Source organism: Xenopus laevis, chromosome 3L (assembly GCF_017654675.1).
Source record: "Xenopus laevis strain J_2021 chromosome 3L, Xenopus_laevis_v10.1, whole genome shotgun sequence".
Lineage (NCBI taxonomy): Eukaryota > Metazoa > Chordata > Amphibia > Anura > Pipidae > Xenopus > Xenopus laevis.
This window is the reverse complement of record NC_054375.1, coordinates 3533160-3553381: the sequence shown is the minus strand read 5'-3', so window position 1 is coordinate 3553381 and position 20222 is coordinate 3533160. Positions and strand designations below refer to the sequence as shown.

Here is a 20222-nt window from a genome sequence, read left to right as displayed (position 1 = left end):
CTGGGCACACAATAAGCTATACCCTCATACTGTACTGTCTAAGGGAATCAATATGGCACCTCCTCCTCCCATATGTATAAATACAAATATACAGAGAAGGAATGTTCTGGGCACACAATAAGCTATACCATCATACTGGGAATAAAGAACATCGATACGAGCCCCCTTCATTGCCAGAACCCCCTGATCAGCTCTCCAATGGGGACCAGATGAAACAAACATTTGATTGGAGCTTTATTGTAGGGGGGATTGTTATTCTAATAATGGAGATAAGTGCGTCATTGTTACTGCATCTGAGCGACTCCTGACATGTGGACCCCCCAGATCATTAGAGCCTCGTTTGCAAATGATCATTACTGGGAGCTTCTGGGAAACAACGGGGGAGTCGCTGATAATGATAATCTATAATGAAGTCGAGTGCTTCCGACTCTTGAAACAATGTAGCCGAAGTCTGAAACGACTGGAAACGTGTAATTAATCTCTGTCGGAAAGTCTCTTTCCACATCAGCATCTCCTTTAAATCAGTCGCCCACGGGAAGGGTCGAGCCTCCATTTTTGCGCCTCCCATGGTGCTCACTGCCACATATCCTGCTGCCAGTTTTTCTTAAAGGGCCAGTGCACGTGTGGATTCTCTGTTGTGCCTTTATGATCAGACTGGAGACAGTGAATCAGCACTGAGAACAAACAGACCCACGCAGCGGCGGCCAAACATAAAAAATAAATGCTGAACGTCGTCCCAAGTGGCGCTCATCGCTCTGAACTGTCTGCAGCTTCATTTCATAAATAAGTGGAATTCGGCCTTTTTAAGTTTAGGAAGGGAATCCCCTGCACGCCATTGGACTGGGAAAGTTCCCCTACTGGGCCATCCCATTGGGAGCGCATACTCCTGGGTTTATAGGGCCACATGTGATGCCCAGTAGCAATAGGTGGGTAATACCCAGCTCTACAGCAAAGAACTTTACAGAGGATTTATTTGCTCTACTATAAAAGAAATACAGTATGTAAAGCATTAACCCACACTGAAATCCAGAGAGCGACGTGATTTGGTTTAGGATCCACCATGAAAACCCTTCAGATGGGGATCACATGCTCAGTCAGGCTCTAGCAAGGGAATACAGTCCAGTGAGTATGACCAGGCATCTGGGAGCAGAACGTGCCTTCCTGTGGCCACTCCCCATGACTAGCATGCAGAGTCTCCAACACACAGTGATGGGAAGATCGTCAGGGAAGAGTAGGTAAGATGGACCACTGATCCCACAGCCTCTCCTTTGGGGGATCACATGTCTACTATAGCTACACCACTGCTGCTGAAGTGGTGGTTCACCTCTAAGTTAACTTTTACTATGTTATAGAATGGCTCATATTCACTTGGTCTTCATTATTTATTTATTTTTATCGTTTTTGAGTCATTGGCCTTCTTCTTCTGACTCGTCCCAGCTTTCATATGGGGGTCACTGACCCCATCTAAAAACAAATGCTCTGTAAGGCTACTTTTTGCATCTTTCTATTCAGGCCTCTCTTATTCACATTCCAGTCTCTTGTTCAAATCAATGCATGGTTGCTGGGGGAATTTGCAACCTAGCAACCAGAAGGCTGAAATTGAAAACTGGAGAGCTGCTGAATAAAAAGCTAAAAAACATAAAAAATAAAAACCAATTGCAAATTGTCTCAGAATATCCCTTTCTGTGTCACACTAACAATTAATTTAAATGTGAACAAACCCTTTAAAACCCCTTGACCCCATCTTGCCTTCCTGTAGATCTTATCCCACAGTTACAGCCCCCGTTTCCTAATATTATCTTGCCTTTCAATCCCACTCATTCAGACTTTTTCCATGAATATTATTTCAACCTTATTTTATATCCTCCGCCCCCCAAAACAAGCTGCATAAATGATAGATACAGACATTGCATGGGTATAATTGGAAATCTCTCCCATTAATAAGAAAGTCCTTGTTATTGGTTCTTATTATTATCATTGTCCCCCTGTATCTCACCCCCCATTCTCCTTTCTATGGAACGCTCCAGACCCTCGGGGAGAGAGAGAGGAGTGAGGCAGTGATACAATGTAAAACCATTAAGAGGAAACACTAAGGGAAAAGCCTTTGTCCCATCAAAGCCCCTCGGCTCTCAGATCACAGCAGGGCTGCCGGCCGGGAGAGCTTGAATTGCTCAGTTAGGAAACTACAAAGTGAGGAGGAACAATATGAGGGTTCTGAGAAGAACAGTCGGGAATAATGGGAAATATCAGGGCAATTTCATGAACTAGGAGTAATGTGCTGTCTGGAAACATAAAGGGGAAGAAAATCAAAAAGATTATTTTATTAAAAAATGGGAGTTTGTAGAGTTTGTAGGGAAATATTCTATTCTATGTCGTTGTTTTTTTTATTATGAACTGCTTGCTGCAGGGGGTTCTGGGTAAGAGCCTGATGGGCTGGAAGGGGGAGGGACAGGGCATCTGTAACTCAAACAGTGGGTGGGACTACCATACTCTAATGGAAGCCTACAGGGGGTGAAGCAGGGTATCTGTAATAAAAATTGGGTGGGACTACAATACTCTGATGGAAGCTTACACGGGTGGATTAGGTATCTGTAACTCAAAAAGTGGGTGGGACTACAATACTCCGATAGAGGCTTACAGGGGGTGGAGCAGGGTATATGTAACAAAAAAATGGATGGGACTACAATACTCTGATGGAGGCTTAAAGGGGGTAGAGCAGGGTATCTAACTAAAAAAGTGGGTGGGACTATATTACTCTGATGGAAGCCTACAGGGGGTGGAGCAGGGTATTTAACTAAAAAGTGGGTGGGACTACATTACTCTGATGGAAGCCTACAGGGGGTGGAGCAGGGTATCTGTAACAAAAAATGGCTGAGACTACAATATTCTGATGGAAGCCTACAGGGGGTGGAGCAGGATATTTAACTAAAAAGTGGGTGGGACTACATTACTCTGATGGAAGCCTACAGGGGTGGAGCAGGGTATCTGTAACAATAAATGGCGGAGACTACAATACTGTGATGGAAGTTTACAGGGGTGGATTAGGGTATCTGTAACTCAAAAAGTGGATGGGACTACAATACTCTGATGGAGGCTTAAAGGGGGTAGAGCAGGGTATCTAACTAAAAAAGTGGGTGGAACTACATTACTCTGATGGAAGCCTACAGGGGGTGGAGCAGGGTATTTAACTAAAAAAGTGGGTGGGACTACATTACTCTGATGGAAGCCTACAGGGGGTGGAGCAGGGTATTTAACTCAAAAAGTGGGTGGGACTACATTACTCTGATGGAAGCCTACAGGGGGTGGAGCAGGGTATTTAACTCAAAAAGTGGGTGGGACTACAAAACTCTGATGTAAGAGTACAGAGGGTGGAACAGGGCATCTGTAACTTAAAAAAGTTGGTGCAACTACATTACTCTTATGGAAGCTTCCAGGGGGAGGGGGAGGGCATCTGTAATTCAAACTGTGGGTGGGACTACATTACTCTTATGGAAATGTATGGGGGGAAGGGAATCTGTAACTCAAGCAGTGGGTGGGACTACATTACTCTGATGGAAGCCTACAGGGGGTGGAGCAGGGTATCTGTAACAAAAAATAGGTGAGACTACAATACTCTGATGGAAGCTTCCAGGGGAAGGGGAGGGGCAGGGAATCTGTAACTCAAGGTGGAACTAGAACACACACACTCTGAAGGCAGCTTTTTGACAGAGGTCCGAACTGAGATTCAAACTAGACCCTGGCACTTAATTTACACAGAGGCCCAAACAGCCCCCCCCCCCACACACACACACAGGCATAATAAATAGTGACAATCTATGGCAACTTCAGATCTGCCTGTGACCAAGCAATAGACATGGGCGACATGTTGACCATTACGACAGAACCAGAGGCTAATTCCCCCTGTCATTTGTAATAAAGGGACATTAACATATAATTCATCCCCCTGCGAGATTCATATTACGCTGATTGATTTCCTGTCCAAGTTAATTCATCAACATGATATCAATGTCTTGTTTGTACAGCAGCCCCAGATAAAAAGATTTTCCTCTCCGCCCGTCTGCTTCAATGTTTGCTCAGGGCCACGTGTTTCCTCGTCTCATATTTTATAATGCGAAAGCGCTTTGCAATAAAGGAGAGACGAGAAGGGAAAGAAAGCGCATTCGCTTGCCCTTTATCTTGTCTCAGCCGAGCTCATTGCACATTTACTGATTCCCTTTGTGCTGCTTTACAAGAGATGCCACTCGGTAGCCCCAAATCCTGGAATAAATCAACTAAACAGAAGCTCACAAATTTCTCCTGTTTCGCTTCGCCGTAAAAAATGCGGAGAAATTCGTGAAAAATTCGCTGAAACTCAAAAAAGGACGCCGGCAGCAATTTTGACGCCAGCATTAAAGTCAAAGGCGTCCGAATAGCGTTGACGCGCTGCGATTTTATTTGCCCATCACTAAAGGCGACAAATTGTGTCTCTGCCTAGAGAAGAGCCCAAGGGACGTACATCACAATGGCAGCTCCCGCCCACAAGTATTAATACAAATATTTGTTATCCATTTACATTCATATTGTACAAGGGACTAGAAATGGTATTTAACCCTATATAAAATAAAGTTTTCCATATAAATGATACATACAGCCTTAAACCAACGCCGCGTGTGCGAGTGCAGGCGAGGGGGCGGGGCTAATCAATTTAATTTTATTCAATTCTTGATCTAAAGAGGCCGATTTAATGATTTATGGAATATTCGCTGTATGGCACGCAGAAAACATGACTAATGAGGCCAAGTTTGATGTTGCTATAGAAACAAGTAGCACTAATCAGCTAATTAAGAAAAACATTAATTAAGGCCCCAGCGGCAAATAAATATTGATTCCCAGTTCGGCAGTTTATATGTGGTGGTGGTGGGGGGGGTTGTTTGTTGGAGTTAAGGCAACACAGTGACATAAAAATACAAGTTGGAAAAAGCCACAAGTCCATTGAGTTCAACCTTTTGCTCTAAACCTGCCAAACTGCCAGTTTATACACCAGAGAAAGGGGAAAAAACTCATATAAAGCTTCAGGGGTCAAAAAAATTCTTCTGGACTCCAAAAAGGCAATGGGACCATAATCTGGATCAATTTAGGCATTTCGACCCTTTCCCAGCCACTGGGACAGAATGTTCTGTTATACAGATAGCTAGAATCTCAGCTGCCATAAAGCAGGACAGGACTGCTGCTTACAATGGGGATCAGATAGGATCTGTGCAGCCACTGGGACAGAATGTTCTGTTATACAGATAGCTAGAATCTCAGCTGCCATAAAGCAGGACAGGACTGCTGCTTACAATGGGGATCAGATAGGATCTGTGCAGCCACTGGGACAGAATGCTCTGTTATACAGATAGCTAGAATCTCAGCTGCCATAAAGCAGGACAGGACTGCTGCTTACAATGGGGATCAGATAGGATCTGTGCAGCCACTGGGACAGAATGTTCTGTTATACAGATAGAATCTCAGCTGCCATAAAGCAGGACAGGACTGTTGCTTACAATGGGGATCAGATAGGATCTGTGCAGCCACTGGGACAGAATGTTCTGTTATACAGATAGCTAGAATCTCAGCTGCCATAAAGCAGGACAGGACTGCTGCTTACAATGGGGATCAGATAGGATCTGTGCAGCCACTGGGACAGAATGTTCTGTTATACAGATAGCTAGAATCTCAACCATAAAGCAGGACTGGACTGCTGCTTACATTTAATACATTTAATACGTCATTGCTATTTAGCCCTAGGGTGCGGGGAGTTTTCGGTGTGTGTGTCGGAGAGGAGCTGAGGTCAGCGCATTATAAAACTTGTTTGTGTTACTGTTTGGATTCCCCGGTGCCAGCTGTGTGAAGCCCTGGAATGTCAGCGAGTGTCGGGCTCACAACCAAAACTAATGATAGTAAATTTGTACCACATGGTCTGAGCTACAAGCCCAGAACTACACGTCAGCCTGGCACAAACGTGACACTTATACTGCAACTTAATCAGTCTGTGCCAAGGGTTCCCGGGCCTCTCCAATGGGGGGGGGTGCAGAATTAGCTAAAAGCAGCTTCTCACTGTCTGTAGGTACAATATGTTCTTCTGCCAAAGTGTCTCAGGCAATAAAGTGTGAGCAGCGCTGCCCAGGCAACCGCAGGACTGTCAGAATGGAGTTACTCTCTGTGGCTCAATAGTGAATAGGAATGGTTCCCATCAGTCAGGCTGAGACGGGGGATACATTTTGGGCTCACTATTGTTGGTGTTTCTCCCCTTAAATAAATGTATCTCCCAGTAGCTGAGGTTAAAGAGGGGGATCAGGGAGTCAGTAATGGGGTGACACAAAGGTTGTACCAAATTGGGTGGAGAGGGATAGAACCTGTAAACTGGAGGGCAGAGTTGAACCTATAGTTTTGGTGATTAGAAAGGATTTTATGATGAAGACTGGGCAGGGAGGAGACGGTTAAACCTGCAGATTGGGGGCTAGAAATAGTTATTCCTGCAACCAAGGTGGAGGTGAAATTGGGGTGCAGAGGATTCAGGTTGTACTTGCAGGTCGGAGAGATGGAGGGAAGTAAATGTTCCCCTGGGGTGGGAAGTAGAGGGTTAATCACGTGGTCTTAGGTGGGTAGAAAGGGGGCAAACCTGCAGGTAAATCTGAAAACTGTTTGGTGGGTTAAGGGGTAAATCTGTAGATAAATCTATTGAGTGAGTAGTGGGTTAGGGGTAAATCTATTGAGTGAGAAGTGGGTTGAGGGGTAAATCTATTGAGTGAGTAGTGGGTTGAGGGGTAAATCTATTGAGTGAGAAGTGGGTTAAGGGGTAAATCTATTGAGTGAGTAGTGGGTTGAGGGTTAAATATATTAAGTGAGTAGTGGGTTGAGGGGTAAATCTATTTAGTGAGTAATGGGTTGAGGGGTAAATCTATTGAGTGAGTAGTGGGTTGAGGGGTAAATCTATTGAGTGAGTAGTGGGTTGAGGGGTAAATCTATTGAGTGAGTAGGGGGTTGAGGGGTAAATCTATTGAGTGAGTAGTGGGTTGAGGCGTAAATCTATTGAGTGAGTAGTGGGTTGAGGGGTAAATCTATTGAGTGAGTAGTGGGTTAAGGGGTTAATCTATTGAGTGAGTAGTCGGTTAAGGGGTAAATCTATTGAGTGGGTAATGGGTTGAGGGGTAAATGTATTGAGTGAGTAGTGGGTTAAGGGGTAAATGTATTGAGTGAGTAGTGGGTTAAGGGGTAAATCTATTGAGTGAGTAGTGGGTTGAGGGGTAAATCTATTAAGTGAGTAGTGGGTTGAGGGGTAAATCTATTGAGTGAGTAGTGGGTTGAGGGTTAAATATATTAAGTGAGTAGTGGGTTGAGGGGTAAATCTATTTAGTGAGTAATGGGTTGAGGGGTAAATCTATTGAGTGAGTAGTGGGTTAAGGGGTAAATCTATTGAGTGAGTAGTGGGTTGAGGGGTAAATCTATTGAGTGAGTAGGGGGTTGAGGGGTAAATCTATTGAGTGAGTAGTGGGTTGAGGCGTAAATCTATTGAGTGAGTAGTGGGTTGAGGGGTAAATCTATTGAGTGAGTAGTGGGTTAAGGGGTTAATCTATTGAGTGAGTAGTCGGTTAAGGGGTAAATCTATTGAGTGGGTAATGGGTTGAGGGGTAAATGTATTGAGTGAGTAGTGGGTTAAGGGGTAAATGTATTGAGTGAGTAGTGGGTTAAGGGGTAAATCTATTGAGTGAGTAGTGGGTTGAGGGGTAAATCTATTAAGTGAGTAGTGGGTTGAGGGGTAAATCTATTGAGTGAGTAGTGGGTTGAGGGTTAAATATATTAAGTGAGTAGTGGGTTGAGGGGTAAATCTATTTAGTGAGTAATGGGTTGAGGGGTAAATCTATTGAGTGAGTAGTGGGTTAAGGGGTAAATCTATTGAGTGAGTAGTGGGTTGAGGGGTAAATCTATTGAGTGAGTAGGGGGTTGAGGGGTAAATCTATTGAGTGAGTAGTGGGTTGAGGCGTAAATCTATTGAGTGAGTAGTGGGTTGAGGGGTAAATCTATTGAGTGAGTAGTGGGTTAAGGGGTTAATCTATTGAGTGAGTAGTCGGTTAAGGGGTAAATCTATTGAGTGGGTAATGGGTTGAGGGGTAAATGTATTGAGTGAGTAGTGGGTTAAGGGGTAAATGTATTGAGTGAGTAGTGGGTTAAGGGGTAAATCTATTGAGTGAGTAGTGGGTTGAGGGGTAAATCTATTAAGTGAGTAGTGGGTTGAGGGGTAAATCTATTGAGTGAGTAGTGGGTTGAGGGGTAAATCTATTGAGTGAGTAGTGGGTTGAGGGGTAAATGTATTGAGTAAGTAGTGGGTTGAGGGGTAAATGTGAATGGTGGGTGTGGGACTAAATGGGTAAATATTTAGGTTTGGATTTAGAGGGGTCTCAGAGTATAAATGGGGGTAGGATTGAGATTTCAGGGAGTCGGTGGCAGGGATGATATTAATTGAGATGAGGGTGACAGAATGACAAAGAAGGGGTTCATTACTTTGTATAATGACAAGGGTGGGGCTTCAGTTTACTAATTACAAATGATAGAAACGTCATTATGTGTATAATCCCCCCGTTTCCCCCCAGTGAGTAATTAAGCTTCCAGTTTTGCTTCTGCTACAAAATATTCTCATTTCTGTCCGAGGGGGATCAGGAGCCACAACCCACTCCCCCCTCTCACCTGAGAATCAACCAGCCCCCACCCAGTGTGAAATGACCCCGGGGGACCCCACTTATTACTGGGGGGTCCTGTGCTGTGACGCGTTCTATCCCCCCAGGGGCTGTTTATTTCTGAAATACAATAAACTCAATTCTCTGCTCCATTAAATACCCCCCAGAGCTTCTATTAATTTGCCCTGTTGCCTCGTGCCCCCCCCACATTCTGCATTTTCCCCAGTGCCCTTAGTCACGTGTAGTAACTACATCAATAATATTCCATAATTACCCCCGACCCCCAAGCAGTTTACAATAAGGAGTAATTTTACTATAGGAAGACCTGACGGATGAGACTAAACTGTCACCTGGGAGAGTCAATGCCCATTAAATGGTGGGGGTTAAGGGTGGGGTTGTGGACTCACCTTTGAGCTGAGGGGCTCCTCTTGGACCCCAGTACTGAACTCATCCTTCCCCAAATCTTGCACCCCAGGGGGAGGTCAGACAGGAGGGAAACCATAACAAGCCGCCCAGCTGATTTGTCTCCTCTTTCTCCGACCCCAGCAGAGCTCTGGGCAGGTATCCGGGGGGATATTCCGTGTTATTCCAGGTGGAAAGGCAGTTGTGTGGGGTTAACCCCTTTATCCCAGAGGAGGAGGATGGAGCGTTGTTTGGCGCTGGATTCAGAGGCAGAGAGAACCTTACACTGAACCTGTGCTCTCCCTCCTCTGCCAAACTGTGCTCTGAATTCACCTCCCTCCCCTCAAAGTGCTGCCCCTCTCCTCTCCTCCTCTGTCACTGTCTCCTGCAGCCCATTATTCTGGATTAGGCTCCTCAGTCCTCCTCCTCCTCTTCTTCTTCTTCCTCTTCCCCCTGTCTGTCTCTGTTTCCCTTTATTCCAGATCACTGGCTCCGATCCAGAGCAGCTCTCACTCACAGTTCTAATGACAGAGACAGAGATCTGGGCAATTACCGGCTGCATGACTCTGCCCCCACCCAGCACCCCACACCCAACATCCCACACCCAAAACCCCACACCCAAAACCCCACACCCAACATCCCACACCCAAAACCCCACACCCCACACCCAACATCCCACACTCAACATCCCACACCCAAAATCCCACACCCAAAACCCCACACCCAACATCCCACACCCAAAACCCCACACCCAAAATCCCACACCCAAAACCCCACACCCAACATCCCACTCCCAAAACCCCACACCCAACACCCAACATCCCACACCCAAAACACCACACCCAACATCCCACACCCAACATCCCACACCCAAAACCCCACACCCAACACCCCACACCCAACATCCCTCACCCAAAACCCCACACCCAACACCACACACCCAACATCCCTCACCCAAAACCCCACATCCAACATCCCTCACCCAAAACCTCACACCCAACACCTCACACCCCACACCCAGCATCCCCCATCCAAAACCCCACACCCAACATCCCACACCCAACATCCCTCATCCAAAACCTCACACCCAACACCTCACACCCAACACCCCACACCCAGCATCCCACACCCAAAACCCCACACCCAACACCCCACACCCAGCATCCCACACCCAAAACCCCACACTCAACATCCCACACCCAACATCCCACACCCAACAACGCAGACACAACTCCCCTCTATCAATTTGCTGCTGCTGGGGCATTCATTGCTCTTAAACCCCAGCCAGGGGCAGTTCCATACGACAGACTCCCCCTTATGTTCCACTCTGAGAAAAGATAAAGGGCAAGTAATCCCAGGGATTGAGAATGTCCTGTAAACAAAATATAATACACAGAGTGATGTCATCATGATGCTAAGTGATGTCAATCAGTCATTAGTGATGTCACATGGTTCATTGAACTGACCACAGAATAAAAAGGGATCATCATGGATCACTGCGAAGTTGGGGTTAATTCCCTAATGGCTCTTCACATAGAATACCCCCATCCCTCCTCTATCTCTTCCACTTTCCCCAAATCCAGCAGAGCGAAGGTAGAACTTCAACAGAACCAAATACTGACACACAGGGACAGTGAGATACCGGGGCCTTAGAGAACGTTCTGGGCACATAATAGATCCTGACCAGCACCGGAGCCGGGAGTGAAAATCAGGAATTCTGCTTTAAATGAAAGATTTTCACAAGTACAGGACAGAAATAACGGGAATATTGTAACTGCAAGAAGTCTGTCCAGATTCCCCAGCTCTTTCTCTCTCTCTCTCTCTGAATCCAAACAAACCTCAAGAATCTGCTTTATGGGGCTTTATGGGCATTTCCTTTATTTTAAGTAAACGACTTTTCTTATTTTTATTGTGGCTTCTCCCCTGTCATCACTGTGTGTGATTGAATCTGCACTCGATATCATCTTCAGCCACCAGAGGGCGATGTACATGCCTACAATATTCCAGCCAGCTATAAATATATATATCTATATCTCTGTGTGTTTGTGTTCTAAGCATGAATCTCAGCCCTGTGACAAGTATGGCTGCTGTTCATCTACAACATAAAGCTCTGCCGGCTGCTGGGAGATGTAACACAAAGGCTGCCTTTATATACAACAACTATTGGGGGTGACAGAGGAAAGATGGGGGTATATCTGTGCCTATATATTATACACTTACATTATGTGCATATATGATATGGGGGTGACAGAGGAAAGATGGGGGGCTGTGCCTATATATTATACACTTACATTATGTGCATATATGATATGGGGGTGACAGAGGAAAGATGGGGGGCTGTGCCTATATATTATACACTTACATTATGTGCATATATGATATGGGGGTGACAGAGGAAAGATGGGGGGCTGTGCCTATATATTATACACTTACATTATGTGCATATATGATATGGGGGTGACAGGGGAAAGATGGGGGGCTGTGCCTATATATTATACACTTACATTATGTGCATATATGATATGGGGGTGACAGAGGAAAGATGGGGGGCTGTGCCTATATATTATACACTTACATTATGTGCATATATGATATGGGGGTGACAGGGGAAAGATGGGGGGCTGTACCTATATATTATACACTTACATTATGTGCATATATGATATGGGGGTGACAGAGGAAAGATGGGGGGCTGTGCCTATATATTATACACTTACATTATGTGCATATATGATATGGGGGTGACAGAGGAAAGATGGGGGGCTGTGCCTATATATTATACACTTACATTATGTGCATATATGATATGGGGGTGACAGAGGAAAGATGGGGGGCTGTGCCTATATATTATACACTTACATTATGTGCATATATGATATGGGGGTGACAGGGGAAAGATGGGGGGCTGTGCCTATATATTATACACTTACATTATGTGCATATATGATATGGGGGTGACAGGGGAAAGATGGGGGGCTGTACCTATATATTATACACTTACATTATGTGCATATATGATATGGGGGTGACAGAGGAAAGATGGGGGGCTGTGCCTATATATTATACACTTACATTATGTGCATATATGATATGGGGGTGACAGAGGAAAGATGGGGGGCTGTGCCTATATATTATACACTTACATTATGTGCATATATGATATGGGGGTGACAGAGGAAAGATGGGGGGCTGTGCCTATATATTATACACTTACATTATGTGCATATATGATATGGGGGTGACAGGGGAAAGATGGCCCCCATTTATGACGGCAGGTCTCCCTGGTTCCTTTCCCCATACCCCAATTAAATGTTTAGTGGGGGGCTGATCCCCAGAAGACAGAGTGATATTGGGGGGCTGGGTGTTTAGTAACAAGTGGCAGTTGGATTCTCGGGAGCTGACAGGAGACACAATGGTTGTTACACGGAGTGCGAGTATTTTTAGCTGCACCATCATAACAAAGTAATTGATACAGGAGTGGATTTTGCAGTCGAGAGAACACAGAGAAGCGAGAAAAATGCTTCACTTTCATTGTAATTTTATGATGATTCTAAAATTATCCCTGGCGCACCTGCCTCTCCCCCGCGGGTAATGGATTCATTGATAAATTGGAGAGAGTTTCTGCCCTGGAATAAGAATCTGTCAGTCCAGAGGGAGCAGCTTGAGTGAACCGGGTGTAATTGAACTCGGGATGAGATTTGGGGATCCCCCAATGTAGAACTTATTTGTTTCAGCAGTAATAGGGGAGCACTAGATTGCCCATTTTCTCTTATTTCAGAGGGATTATAACACAATAGGGGGCCTATGGAAGATAGCAGTGGCATCTGGGGGCGTGGCTAATCATACAAGGCTACACTAACAGTCGCCAATAATGAAACAAGTGAAATGGAAAACAAATAAACATTCAGTTCAGTGGAAAAATAAAAGGCAGAGTGGCCTTTAAATGCTATTAAGCCATGCCGAACGGAGATTGAATATTGATTTTTTTTTTAAGTGGGCGAGGCTCCGACGCTTAGCTTTCCCTTTAATCTAAATGTAACTCACATTCACCCAACACTAAATCTAAAACAAAAATGATATTCCCAGTGCCGACGGAGGAGCAAAGTCTCTGAGTCACTTTCCCTTTGGAACAAATGGAAGGAATCCTGGAAATCTCTTTGTATAATAATAATAATAATCCTCCATTTGGGCAGAGATGAAGCAGAAGTGGAAGTTCCCTGTTCTCATGCTCAGTGTATAAATATTCATGGGGTCTCAGAGTGGATAAACAACCCCCCCCCCCCAGCAGAATTGTTTAATGTTAAAAGCAGAGACAAAACCAGGGCAAAGCATTAGAGGATTCTGAATGGTCAATTCCATGTTCTGACAGATCTGCCCCGTCTTGTGCTAATAACCTACTTCTCAGATATACTATTATGGGATGTTTAGATTACCCTTTCCCCTGAACTGCTGTCATATTTCAGTGTACAGAATTGAAATGTTCTACCCTACTGAAAACAACCACGTGGATCAAAGTGGAAAATAGAGATTTATTTCTCTGTCCCAGTAGGGCAAGATGGAGACAGTAGGACAAGATGGAGAAAGTAGGGCAAGATTGGGACAGTAGGACAAGATTGAGACAGTAGGACAAGATGGAGACAGTAGGATAAGATGATGACAGTAGGGCAAGAAGGAGACAGTAAGGCAAGAATGAAACAGTAGGACAAGATGGAGACAGTAGGAGAAGATGGAGACAGTAGGAAGAGATGGAGGCAGTAGGACAAGATGGAGACAGTAGGACAAGATGGAGACAGTAGTACAAGATGGAGACAGTAAGGCAAGATGGAGAAAATAGGACAAGAAGGAGACAGTAGGGCAAGATGTAGACAGTAGGACAAGATGGGGACAGTAGGACAAGATGGAGACAGTAGGACAAGATGAAGACAGTAGGACAAGATGGAGATAGTAGGACAAGATGGAGACAGTAGGACAAGATGAAGACAGTAGGGCAAGATGGAGACAATAGAACAAGTTGGAGACAGTAGGACAAGATGGAAACAGTAGGACAAGATGGAGAAAGTAGGGCAAGATTGGGACGGTAGGACAAGATGGAGACAGTAGGACAAGATGGAGACAGTAGGACAAGATGGAGACAGTAGGACAAGATAATGACAGTAGGGTAAGAAGGAGACAGTAAGGCAAGAATGAAACAGTAGGACAAGATGGAGACAGTAGGAGAAGATGGAGACAGTAGGACAAGATGGAGGCAGTAGGACAAGATGGAGACAGTAGGACAAGATGGAGACAGTAGGACAAGATGGAGACAGTCAGGCAAGATGGAGACAATAGGACAAGAAGGAGACAGTAGGGCAATATGGAAACAATAGGACAAGATGAAGACAGTAGGACAAGATGGAGAAAGTAGGGCAAGATTTGGACAGTAGGACAAGATGGAGACAGTAGGACAAGATGGAGAGAGTAAGACAAGATGGAGACAGTAGGACAAGATGGAAACAGTAGGACAAGATGAAGACAGTAGGACAAGATGGAGAAGTAGGGCAAGATTGGGACAGTAGGACAAGATTGAGACAGTAGGACAAGATGGAGACAGTAGGACAAGATGGAGACAGTAGGATAAGATGATGACAGTAGGGCAAGAAGGAGACAGTAAGGCAAGAATGAAACAGTAGGACAAGATGGAGACAGTAGGAAAAGATGGAGACAGTAGGACAAGATGGAGGCAGTAGGACAAAATGGAGACAGTAGGACAAGATGGAGACAATAGAACAAGTTGGCGACAATAGGACAAGATGGAAACAGTAGGACAAGATGGAGAATGTAGGGCAAGATTGGGACGGTAGGACAAGATGGAGACAGTAGGACAAGATGGAGACAGTAGGACAAGATGGAGACAGTAGGACAAGATGATGATAGTAGGGTAAGAAGGAGACAGTAAGGCAAGAATGAAACAGTAGGACAAGATGGAGACAGTAGGAGAAGATGGAGACAGTAGGACAAGATGGAGGCAGTAGGACAAGATGGAGACAGTAGGACAAGATGGAGACAGTAGGAGAAGATGGAGACAGTAGGACAAGATGGAAGCAGTAGGACAAGATGGAGACAGTAGGACAAGATGGAGACAGTAGGACAAGATGGAGACAGTAGGACAAGATGGAGACAGTAGGATAAGATGATGACAGTAGGGCAAGAAGGAGACAGTAAGGCAAGAATGAAACAGTAGGACAAGATGGAGACAGTAGGAGAAGATGGAGACAGTAGGACAAGATGGAGGCAGTAGGACAAGATGGAGACAGTAGGACAAGATGGAGACAATAGAACAAGTTGGAGACAATAGGACAAGATGGAAACAGTAGGACAAGATGGAGAATGTAGGGCAAGATTGGGACGGTAGGACAAGATGGAGACAGTAGGACAAGATGGAGACAGTAGGACAAGATGGAGACAGTAGGACAAGATGATGACAGTAGGGTAAGAAGGAGACAGTAAGGCAAGAATAAAACAGTAGGACAAGATGGAGACAGTAGGAGAAGATGGAGACAGTAGGGCAAGATGGAGGCAGTAGGACAAGTAGGACAAGATGGAGACAGTAGGACAAGATGGAGACAGTAGGACAAGATGGAGACAGTCAGGCAAGATGGAGACAATAGGACAAGAAGGAGACAGTAGGGCAAGATGGAAACAACAGGACAAGATGAAGACAGTAGGGCAAGATGGAGACAGTAGGACAAGAAGTAGACAGTAGGACAAGATGGTGACAGTAGGGCAAGAAGGAGACAGTAGGGCAAGATGGTGACAGTAGGACAAGATGGAGAAAGTAGGGCAAGATTTGGACAGTAGGACAAGATGGAGACAGTAGGACAAGATGGAGACAGTAGGACAAGATGGTGACAGTAGGGCAAGAAGGAGACAGTAGGGCAAGAATGAAACAGTAGGACAAGATGGAGACAGTAGGGCAAGATGGAGACAGTAGGACAAGAAGTAGACAGTAGGACAAGATGCAGACAGTAGGAGAATATGGAGACAGAAGAAGAAGAAGATGGAGACAGTAGGGCAAGATGAAGACAGTAGGACAATGGCGACAGTAGGACAAGATGGAGACAAGATGGAGACAGTAGGACAAGATGGAGACAAGATGGAGACAGTAGGACAAGATGGAGACAGTAGGACAAGATGGAGACAGTAGGACAAGAGGGAGACAGCAGGGTAAGATTGAGGCAGTAGGACAAGATGGAGATAGTAGGACAAGATGGAGACAGTAGGACAAGATGGAGACAGTAGGACAAGATGGAGACAGTAGGGCAAGATGGAGACAGTAGGGCAAGATGGAGACAGTAGGACAAGATGGAGAAAGTAGGGCAAGATTTGGACAGTAGGACAAGATGGAGACAGTAGGACAAGATGGAGACAGTAGGACAAGATGGTGACAGTAGGGCAAGAAGGAGACAGTAGGGCAAGAATGAAACAGTAGGACAAGATGGAGACAGTAGGGCAAGATGGAGACAGTAGGACAAGAAGTAGACAGTAGGACAAGATGCAGACAGTAGGAGAATATGGAGACAGAAGAAGAAGAAGATGGAGACAGTAGGGCAAGATGAAGACAGTAGGACATAATGGTGACAGTAGGACAAGATGGAGACAAGATGGAGACAGTAGGACAAGATGGAGACAGTAGGACAAGATGGAGACAGTAGGACAAGAGGGAGACAGCAGGGTAAGATTGAGGCAGTAGGACAAGATGGAGATAGTAGGACAAGATGGAGACAGTAGGACAAGATGGAGACAGTAGGACAAGATGGAGACAGTAGGGCAAGATGGAGACCGTAGAGCAAGATGGTGACTATCCATCCATCTATCGATCCATCTACTAACCAAAGCGCCACTATGCCCCCAAACCTCTGCCCTAATCCTGTGCACCCAGCACCCTCTTATCTGCATCTCAATGAGGACAGACTACGGCTGCTGAATGTTATGATGAGGTTTGGTGCCTCGTGGGACTGATTAGGCAAATAACGAGATTCTCATTGCCTTCAGACTGATTACAGAGCAGATTATTTCCTTTCGCTAATTAGACAAACAGAACAGATGAAAGCCAATATCAGGTTGAAGCTTTTTTAACGGCTGCCAGACCCTCAACTGCACAAAACCACAGGGTCAGACCTTTGGACGCCAGATATTGCCGGGCAGCCTGGCAGTTTTTAGCTCAGATGTGTGCGTTCTTTCTCTCTTAATGGGCTGAAGTCTTGAATTCACTTCTGACCAGGGCATTCTCTGCATTACTGACCAGTCCTCCAGGGTCTGATATTCACTGGGCCCCCTACAGAAGTCCAAACAGCCCTCCCTTCCCCCAGGCCAACCTTGATTTTCTATATAAAGTGCTTAATCATGTGCCATCACTTTATAAACAAAAGTCTGATATCCATCATTGCTTAGACGCGTTTCGCCACAGGTGTCATGTACTATTATAATCGCACCAGGGAGGAGAAGAACCAGTGAAATCGTAGGTCAGTCATCCAATCATCTCCTGGCGAGCTTTCCCTTTAATGGAGCTCAGCCTGGATAAAGATGTTGATGCTCAGTGCCAGGGAGCTGCTGGTTTTGTTTAGCGAAGCGCGTCGGGTCAGACTCCAAATCACTTTCCTGCTGAGATCTGACTCTTCCCATTAGTCGTTTATAAGGCAGAGTGTTCAGTTATTATTATCAAGCCTATCCCTGTCTTAATCAGCTAAACTTTAGACTAAAGGGTAACTATTACTATAATAAAACTTTTCTATATTCTTGATATCTCCAATAAATGCATTCCTCATTCACGTCTCTCTCACCAACTGCCATATTTTGCCAAGCATGTCTTAAACCGGGGACCTCTAACAGGGGGGCCACCCATTTAATATCAGTCACCGAATGAAAACCCAATGCTGCATGTTGGATTTGTACTTGATTTCGGTAAATGTTGCAGAGAAGCAGCACAAGGCTTATTTCAGGCAATAACTGGGTGCCAGAGAATCAAGTGATATATTGAATAATTCTATAACCTCTGTCACACTCATAAATGATTCCGTTTCGTAAAAAGCTCAGGCGCATTCCAAGAACACATGAGTTACATTAGTCGCATGTTTTTGTGCATTAACACGTTCGGGTACATGAGTGGCACCTTCTATACATTAGTGCATTCGGGGACAAGAAGAAATTCCTAATGGTCTTGATGTAATTTGTATCTATTCAAATGTGGAGCATAAATAAGGGGCCAATTCACTAAATTCGAGTGAAGGATTCGAAGTAAAATAACGAAGTATTTTTTGGGCTACTTCGACCAACGAATGGGCTACTTCGACTACGACTTCGAATCGAAGGATTCAAACTAAAAATCATTCGACTATTCGACCATTCGATAGTTGAAGTACTGTCTCTTTAAAAAAAACTTCGACCCCCTAGTTCGGCAGCTTAAAGCTACCGAAGTCAATGTTAGCCTATGGGGAAGGTCCCCATAGGCTTTCCTAAGTTGTTTTTGATCGAAGGATATTCATTCGATCGTTGGATTAAAATCCTTTGAATCGTTCGATTCGAAGGATTTAATCGTTCGATCGAAGGAATAATCCTTCGATCGTACGATCGCAGTATTTGCGCTAAATCCTTCGACTTCGATATTCGAAGTCGAAGGATTTCAATTCCTAGTCGAATATCGAGGGTTAATTAACCCTCGATATTCGACCCTTAGTGAATCAGCCCCTAAGTGTTGGGTGGGGGGTAAGGGCCATGTGAAGTCAAGAGCCAGGGAGAATATTGGCACTGAACAGGTCAATAGCTTGGTATCTGAGCTTGAACCTCAGCCTGGCTCAGTATCAAGGAGTCTCATCCCCAAACTTATAATGGGAAACTCATTGACCCTCAGTTAGAGTCCTACATTGGATCGGGTACCCGCAAATTGGTCGGGCAACACGATTCCTTGGCCGTGCGGGCAACCGTGGGTAACCCGGGTGGGTACCCAACAAAGGTGCAGGCTTGATCCCTCCCACCCACCCTTGTGGTTCTTCCAATTTTTAAATTTTTTTGGGGATGATTCGGCACTGGAGTGACGTCACTTCTGGGCAAATGTGAGGTCCCCTCAAGGTTAGTTGGCCTACTTTGGGTTGGGAAGTGGGAACATGCGGGTCAAATTGCAGGTTGCAGGTTTGGGTTGCGGGTACAGGTTTTAAAAAAATTGACCCATGCACGACTATGCCCTCGGTGTCCCTGCACCCACCACCCTGAGCCAATGGCAGAAGTGTCAGGGGTGCAAGAGGTACATTCACACCTGGGCCTGTCACCAAAGCAGTGATAGACAAATACATTGCCTCCATATTTATGGCCAACGTGCCTTGAGAATAAAGGCCATTTGCTCTCCTGTGGGCATTTGAGTCCACCATATTTCCATGCATTCTGGTGCCAGTGCCGTGTAGGGTTGCCACCTGGCTGGTATTCTACTGGCCTGACTGGTAAAAATTATGGTTAATCCCAATGTTATTAATAGGGAATAAACTCAGTTCTTAGCAGGTCCGGTCTGGAAATCGAAATCCTAAAACATTGGGGTTCACCAATGACAGCTGTATCAATTCATTTAGTTCCTGACTATGTCAAAGGATCGGAATATTCCTTAATTACCGGTAGGTAGTAGATGTCCTGAGTTTTTATGCCCCAAACTCCAGTTCCTACTTGAAAGCATTATCCATCCTGTAGTCTAATCAAAGGCAAAATAAGTGAGATCTAGGATTCCGAACTGATATGCAACATCCCCCGGGAAACCATCTGTAGAGGGTCTTTCGTATTTCAAAGAGGAACTGTTTGTACACTAAGGGGCCGATTCACAAAGGGTCGAATTAACCCTCGATATCCGACTGGGAATTAAAATCCTTTGACTTCGAATATCGAAGTCGAAGGATTTTAGCGCAAATAGTGCGATTGAACGATCGAAGGATTATTCCTTCGATTGAACGATAAAATCCTTTGAATCGAACGATTCGAAGGATTTTAATCCAACGATCGAAGGAATATCCTTCGACCAAAAAAACTTAGGAAAGCCTATGGGGACCTTCCCTATACACTAACATTGACTTCGGTAGCTTTTAGATGGCGAACTAGAGGGTCGAAGTTTTT

At 45.0% G+C, this 20222-nt stretch overlaps 1 protein-coding gene across 2 annotated transcripts in view; it reads right to left on the bottom strand.

The window, feature by feature from the left end:
* The window catches only part of shisal1.L (shisa like 1 L homeolog), a 45227-nt gene extending 35574 nt beyond the window's left edge, over positions 1-9653 (bottom strand). Inside the window, exon 1 of one of the 2 annotated variants that reach the window (XM_041585833.1) lies at positions 9101-9653. The gene's annotated coding sequence lies outside the window, so the exon portion shown is untranslated. The remainder of the gene's footprint in view (positions 1-9100) is intronic. The other variant, XM_018251875.2, reaches the window with a different exon arrangement.
* Positions 9654-20222: the final 10569 nt, after the last annotated feature.